This window comes from Antrostomus carolinensis, unplaced genomic scaffold, assembly GCF_000700745.2.
Source record: "Antrostomus carolinensis isolate BGI_N321 unplaced genomic scaffold, ASM70074v2 scaffold29225, whole genome shotgun sequence".
Classification (NCBI taxonomy): Eukaryota; Metazoa; Chordata; class Aves; order Caprimulgiformes; family Caprimulgidae; genus Antrostomus; species Antrostomus carolinensis.
Genome location: NW_010316229.1, coordinates 62,585 through 70,142, shown reverse-complemented (window position 1 = coordinate 70,142; position 7,558 = coordinate 62,585). Strand labels below are relative to the sequence as shown.

Below are 7,558 nucleotides of genomic sequence, written 5' to 3'. Positions count from 1 at the left end.
TCCCCAACATTCTGTGATTCTGTGAAAAGTGACAGCTATGGCAGAAGCATCCTGGCTCTTTGTAAAGACTGACAAGGAGGTGGGAAATTGCAATCACTATTAACTTATATGTTGAACTTATTGTTTGCTGTAGTGGGCCATACTATATCTTGTTGTTTCTTAGACTAATTTGTGTAGAACTTTTTACTGTGGTTTCACATCAGTCACGATAAAGTCCCTCTAAGCTCCCATGTATACACTACCCATCTTCACAATTGCCATGGGACTCCCCATATGAGAGTTCAGTGGGTATAAGCAGCAGAATTGCCAGCTATCATCAACAGAAGATTAGAAAAAGGCAAAACAAGGATGTTTTAATAGTCCAGTTCAAACGGAACCCTAAACCTTGCATTTAAATATGGCTAACATACAATTGAACTATCTTTGACAGATGATGACTTAGTACCAAGTCTTTTATAAGACACAGAGGAGGGATAACCATGGTTAGACATTACATCTCTGCTCCCTGTCCCCAAATACACGTTGTAGAACAGGTACAGAAGAAAGCAGCAGGTAGAGCTGGTGTGGTATACCAGGGGAATAGCTTTAGGCTGCTGTAGTGTTAAGCCTTCAAAGGAGTCGGTTCGTTGTCTTTTGCAAGATACTAGAATATAGTTACTTGCTGCTTGGATTTCTGGACTATAGCTAACTTTCTAAAGTAGCTGCTAATGCACATCCCTTATTGTAACTTGTAACATAGGATCTATTTATAACACAACTACTCTGAAAATGGTTCCTTAAAGTGAGCATTACTTAAGGGGTCTATAGCTTATTTTGGAAGGCTGCTAGTTTCCATGGTGCTACCCCATACACTGTGCAGGGGAGCATTGCAAACCAAGCAGTCAGAGACCCCACCCTAGGAGGCTGCAGTTTGAATAGGCAGCAAGCTGACAGCTGAGAGAGGGAGAGAGAGACAACACAAGCAATCAAGGAAATTCCAGGGAGAGAGAGAGGTGAAGAACAACATTAAACCAAATTCATCTACTCTTTAGCAGGACACATTCTTTTAGTTAAATCAGATCACCCGATTTAGCTGAAAGTATTAATTATAAAATGAGTAGATAAGTAAGCTTTAACAACATAAAGAAGGAGCTGTATTTGAGTCATCTTCAAATCCAAGTTTTCTATTTCAGTTCAGTTGCATGTTTTTATACTTAATGTCATGCTCATTTTTATTTTTAGGGAAGTTTCCACAGAGAGTTAGAGTGACAGCCATTTACACTGAGATCCTGTCAGAAGAGTAGCCAATACTGTGTGTTCAAGAGAAAGGAATAAACACCTCTCAGTCTCGCGTCTCTGGCTACACGTGCTAAGAAAGGCAGCAAGGCATCACCAATTAATTTTCACCAAGAGAAGCTAGTGGTAACGTTAGCAGAGATTACCTTAGTTTCAGAGTGGTGTATCTTTAAGTTGCAGTACTCATCCAAATTTTTGGAGTAGTACATCTGAACACAGAGCTGAGAGGGCATTCCCACGTGTGGGGACATTAAGCTAAAGATCACAATAACCTTCCAGACAGAGGAAAAAAGGAGGTGGAGGAGAAAGCAAACACAGAGTATCTTTTTGTACTGGTTACAGAAGCAAAACAAAAATGTATTTGCTATGTTGGCAGAACACAAGACAGGCAAGGGAGGACGGGAAAGATAAGGGCCTACATTTGTGTACTGCTCTTTTGAGGCTTGTTTGTGGAGAGGGGCTTGCTCAGCACATAGAAAAATGTATACTCATGAGACAGAGGAGTTCGGAAGGTTAGGAATGGAATGTACCAGTGTGCAACCCTTGTGCCCAAGCAAGAAAGCGTTTCAAGAAAGTATTTCACAAACAAGAAGTTCCAGAATGAGCAGTGAGTGCACAAAGAAAATATTTTTCTTTTTCCTCCTCGAGAAGACATCAGTGCATTCTTGGGTCAGAGAGTAACAATTCCTTCTTTAGTCTTGTGTGCTCGCACTCTCTCTCTTTTTTTTTTAAATATAATTCAGCTCATCTCTTAGCAACAACTTTAGGCACTAAAGGAATCTGGCTTCTTATTCTATTGTAAAGCATAAGCCCCTTTTGTGTCAGCTTACGTTGTTCCAAGCACAGAAAAGCTGGGGGGGGGGTTTGCCTCTCCTCCCAAATACCTGCCACTTTTGTAGGATAAATGGAACTTAACTTTCAATCTCATAGCTTATGAAAACATTTTTTAATCATTCTTTGTCAAACCAGCTAGCTTCACAGCTATATTTCCTTCTCCAAACAATCTTCTTTATGATTAGGGGATTGCCTATGGCCTATGAGAGTGTAGGTTTTTACACTGTTATAACAGTTAGCCTATGCATATAGGAGTACAGATACAACAAATCACAGAAATCCTTGCTCTAGATCAGGTATATCACATTGGTATGAAATATTTCCTATCCAGACCAACTGTGTTCCTAACCCCTGAGACAGACTGTTACACCAAACTATATGGCTTAGTTCAGCCTGAATTTTCTTTATTGGACGGGGAGTGGCGATTCACAAGAGGCAAGGAGATGGGAGTCAATACTGCTGTCAGACCTATCATTTTAAATTTTGTTCTTAATTGCAGTTATTCGTTGTCTATGCTGGCATAAGCAATAAATGTATCAAAAACCTCCCACAATTAGATACCAATATATTGTAAAACAGTGTATCTTTATTGACCATAATGGAACAGTTTTGTTTTCCAAAGTACTGAACCTAGTTCCAGTTAAGTGACTTTAAAATGTTATAAAAATAGAGCAGATGGGTTCCAGAAGTAATAATAATTTGTTTTTAAAACCTAGTAGTCCAGTGTTGTCTGGAAAAGCATTTCATGGGTCCAGTACAGATATTACTGATTACAGAGAGATATCAGCAAGCCCAAAATGGAAAGTATGCAATTTTAAAGCCATATATCTTCCTATGTCTTGCCAGTTTGGCACTTTCTTTGACATCATATAAAACATTATCAAAGAAACCAAATAAAAGCACAGGTCATCTGGTCACACTTTTCTTGCAGTATAACAATAGGGAAATGATACTTTGAGTGGGCCTCTCTCAGAGTCACTCTGGGTAAACACTGTCCCACATCACACAAACTTCCACTGAGGAGACCAACACTAGAATTAGTATGAGAAGCAAAATTATATCTTTCCTTAAAGGAATGTGTTCCAGCTTATCAGAGCAAAGGTCTCTGGCAGGACAACGTGGCTTAAGTTGTGGTTCCCCACTACTTACTTGCAGACAGGCTTCTAAACTCGAAAAACAAGAGTGTGGGGAAGGGATAAAAGTATCAAAGTCCATAATTTTTTTCTTATTCCCCATCTCTCTCAAATGCAAAATAGGGTAAAAGCAGGGCCTGCTTCATGTTAGCAGAATCACACAACCCAGTGACGGCTGACACACCCAACAGCTAAATTTCTTCCCCAGATAGTCCAGACTCACAGTTTTAAGTTCAGGGACAACACAGATAGAAATGAACGCAGAAGTTGACTATAAAAAAAAAAAAATAACAGAGGATAACCCATAGTTTACAATGCACAGAAAAACAACCCAAAACCTCAATAATCCCCACAAAATCTCACAACCCAACACTATTATTTCTCCTGCTTTCATTCTGAGTGGGGAATGTATCAGTTTAGGGATTGTTCTCACATACATAAGAGCAAAAGGTCTGATATGTTGTCCCATAACGCAACCAAGTCCCCTTTTGTGAATCAGGATAGCTCTTCAGCCTCATTTTAGTGCCCATAACACACCACATACAGTACTGTAGATTTTTATAGAGCTTCTCCACAGCTGACACAATGTTATCAACTGCTTCCAGATGCAGATGTAAGAGCTACATTGAATTTCTTTTTAAAATTAATGAACTTCAATTTTTTGTCATTGTAAATGTAAAAAAACCCTCTGAAATTCTGGAGAGAGACAAGCAAAATACCAAACAGAAGCCCAGTTTCTTCAATTTTCCCAAGGAACACTTGTGTGAGATATTTGCAACATGCCATGAACAAGGGAGGCCATGCTGTGTCTGTCACTACCCTGGCCACCTGCTCCAAGTGACTGAGACCCAAGTTGTTAGGTGGCCCCAGCTGTCCATCTCTTGTAGGTGTCAGTGGAAGCACTACTCAGGAACTTGACCCAAACTGCCCATCCAATTCACCCTTCTCGTCCTCTCTTTCTCTGTTCATAAATAGACAAAGCAAAGACTATGGATTAACTCCAGTTTTGATTGTACAGAATTAATGCTATTCCTAATTTAATATGTGAACCCCAGTGCTAACAAGATCTTCAAATCTGAATGAGCATTTTTTATGCCACGGCTGTATCACATTCCACACTCTTCTTTCATTAGCTTCCTCCACAACCTCAGGACAGATTTGGATGTTTAATAGATTTAAGTTTAATCTATTATACTGTTTACTCACTCCCAGAACACTGACTTTCAGTTAATTTTCTTTATTTTGTTAAAAAAATTTCCTTTTTCCTTTTCTGATATTTGGAGGTTTTTAGTGCCAAGTTTATATTATAGGGCACACTGAGTACTAAAGGAGTGGAAACATTTTTCATCTATAACATACTTCATTGTGATTAGAGAGATAAACCTCATAACTTTTTGATGTCCTAAAGGTACCATTGCTGTTTAACTACAGTGCACTTTAGAGACTGCAAGCAGAAGAATTTGGTAGCCAATAGTAGAGATGCTGTGCTTTAGACAACTGTTCTTAAGTTTTTAGATGTCTCAATTTCCTTGCCCAGCCCAAGGTGGTATATTCACACATTGACTATTTATACACACACCTGGCTGTGGCCTGGCAAATCACAGTTCTAAAACATAGTGCAAAGTAACGGTACACACTGCAAACAAAACAAAGGTTGATTGAAATCCATTGTCAAGGATTCATTTGTCATTCTGTCAAAGTCTAAAGGAAAAACAGAAGTGCTTGTGAGATGCTACTGTAATTTCTCAGGCGATTACATTCAAATACAGAAGCCAGGTTTCAAACACTGAAGCAAGACAGGGGTGTGAAGGCATTCTCACTTCAACTAAACTGTTCAGAGTATGATTCAGCATATAGTGCATTACAGCTTTTAAAATACAAATGGAGATGCTATTTCTAATGAGAAGTAATAATTACTGCCGTTTAGTAGCAGTGTTCATACTCAAAAGACTCTGAAACAGGCCCCAAATAAGTAAAGTCAAGCTTAAAACTAAATTATTGTCATATGGCCACAATCTAAGCTAAAGCTTGTGTCAATGATTGTGGGAAAAAGGAACAAAAAACCCTATACATGAAGAAATTACAGCTGTGGTCTGGAATACACATGAAGCAGTTTTCTGCAGCTCAATGAAAAACAATCACTCTTAAAGAAACAAAGCAGCAGAAATAGTGGTGTTCAAGTGGCATAACACCCTACATTGGACATATTTCATTTGTCTTTTTGGTGAGTGATGACTAGTTAGGCATATTAAGTTTGGCATTTTAAAGGGAAATAATTTGGGAATCTGAAACCACCGCAGTTAACACCCTTGAAGCCTACAGCATTTCCTTTTAACAGAGAAGACCACCATGTCTCTGGAGACAGGAAAAATTATAAAAAATTTAAATGAAGGAGAGTTACATTTGTGGTTTCTGGAATAATTTTTCCAAGGAAAACATTATTTTTGCTAAAGTTATTCAACTTGTGGTTTGGTTGTTTTTTTGTTTTTCTCCTCTCTGCTTCCACAGAGGACTTATATCTTCACTTTCCTATTGAGCTCGCGAGTCTTCATTCACCCACATGAGCTCCTGGCTAAAGTGGGACAGATCTGCATTAAACAGAAGCAGCAGCTAGAAACGGGGACTGAGGCAGAAAAGGTAAGTGAGTGATTATATCCTTCAGTTAGCTGTGCTACTGTCCTTTATTTCCCACTCTGAGCTAAATAGATTGGTAAAGAGTAAATTGAAATTGTAAATGGTGTGTGTTACTGGATGCACTTTTACTCGGGTCTTTTTCCTTGAAGCACTGTTGCTTCTTTGGTAGCCACAAACATAGGTTATATACTACTTCACCAGCTGGATACAGTGGCTGGAAAAATAACTTTGCTCATGAGCTGCAGGTTGGTGCTGTGCACTGGAGTGGTGTGTATCTGCCACGAAACCTGCCCAGCAAGTCGCTTTGCACTTTTGGGCTTTCACCATTGGGTCTTTAATCCGATTCTCCTTTCTCCAGTCACCCTCACCATCCTATTAGAGTTGAGTGCTCTGTTGTAAATTATTGGTGGGGTGTTTTAAGTTGGTGTAACAGGAAATCAGAGTTACCTCTCACAAAAATCAAGGGATGCATTACTTAAAATGGTAGTCTGTGCTGATACGTGACTATGTGGTTTTACTACAACCAATTAAACCAAACTGGGTCAGTTTATGCACTTAAATATGCACTTAAATCCATTTAAGTCTCACCTTTATGGGAAGTATGTATTGAAGGGCTTTTAACTGAAATTGAAGTACCAGAATAGTCCAAGCTGGAATGCAAATAAGAGCAACAGAAACAAGGATGAGAAAAGCAATATTTAAAGACCTAAATTGTTCAAATCCTGGGCATGTTTTGGATCCATTCTTCCATGGTCAGAAATTACATGCTCACATTCCTAATATTCAGCATGTTGATAGTCCCATTTTGTTTTCTCCTTGTATCAGGTCTCTGAACAGGGAGAACAAAAGGGAGACCTGTGGTTTGGCAATGCAGAGTTTTTGTCAGCACTACTGACCTAAGGGCTTCTTTCTCCCTTACTATTCCTGGGGTGCAGTCTCAAGTCACAAAATTACTCCACAGGAAAAGCTAACCACTTGGTACAGAATTACTTTCATCCAGGTCAGCCCCCTGATCTACTCACCAAATAGCTCTATAACTCATGATGTAGGTGCTGGGGAATTCAAGGGGTCAGGGAAAGAAGGTGCAAAAGCCTCTGCATCTGGCTTTATACACAGAGGTGATAACCATTCCCATCGCCACTGCCAAACTAGTCCGTGACTGAGCAGCCTACAACTGGTGAGTTGTAGTGATTCCTCAGCAACACGTAACTAAACAACAGAGGTATGAACTTGCAAAAGATGCTAGGACCATCTGAAACATGAAATGAGTACAGCTGATATGTAGACCTATAAAGAGGAAGACTGTTGTCAGTAGCTAGCGTCAAAATACCTATGTGAAATACTTGGATTTAAAAATAATAGGATACAAGATGAAACTTGTGAGTACATTTAGAAGATTTTAAAATGAAAACAGTATCTGGGGACTAAATCACCTGACTGTTTAAAGATATTAGTTGTAAAGTAGTATTATTCTGGCTTTTCAGCAGATGTGTTAAAAAAATCATGGCTTCCACATTGAAATGAAGTAGCATTACATCCTAAGAACAAGATGTAAAATAGAGCAGCTCATATTCCAGACACCCACACTCTTACACCTTCTGCTGACAATTTGGAAAAGGGCCTACAGGAAAACCAGCAAACAGCAGGGTGCCAATAAAACATGAGTGCTTGGGAGGCTGCTT

The 7,558-nt window shown here is 39.2% G+C and overlaps 1 protein-coding gene across 1 annotated transcript in view; it reads left to right on the top strand.

Moving 5' to 3' along the window:
- The first annotated feature begins 1,671 nt into the window (after positions 1-1,671).
- RASGEF1A (RasGEF domain family member 1A) overlaps positions 1,672-7,558 on the top strand; it is a 20,423-nt gene continuing 14,536 nt past the window's right edge. Inside the window, exons 1-2 of the mRNA XM_010168227.1 lie at positions 1,672-1,716; positions 5,751-5,879. The gene's annotated coding sequence lies outside the window, so the exon portion shown is untranslated. The remainder of the gene's footprint in view (positions 1,717-5,750; positions 5,880-7,558) is intronic.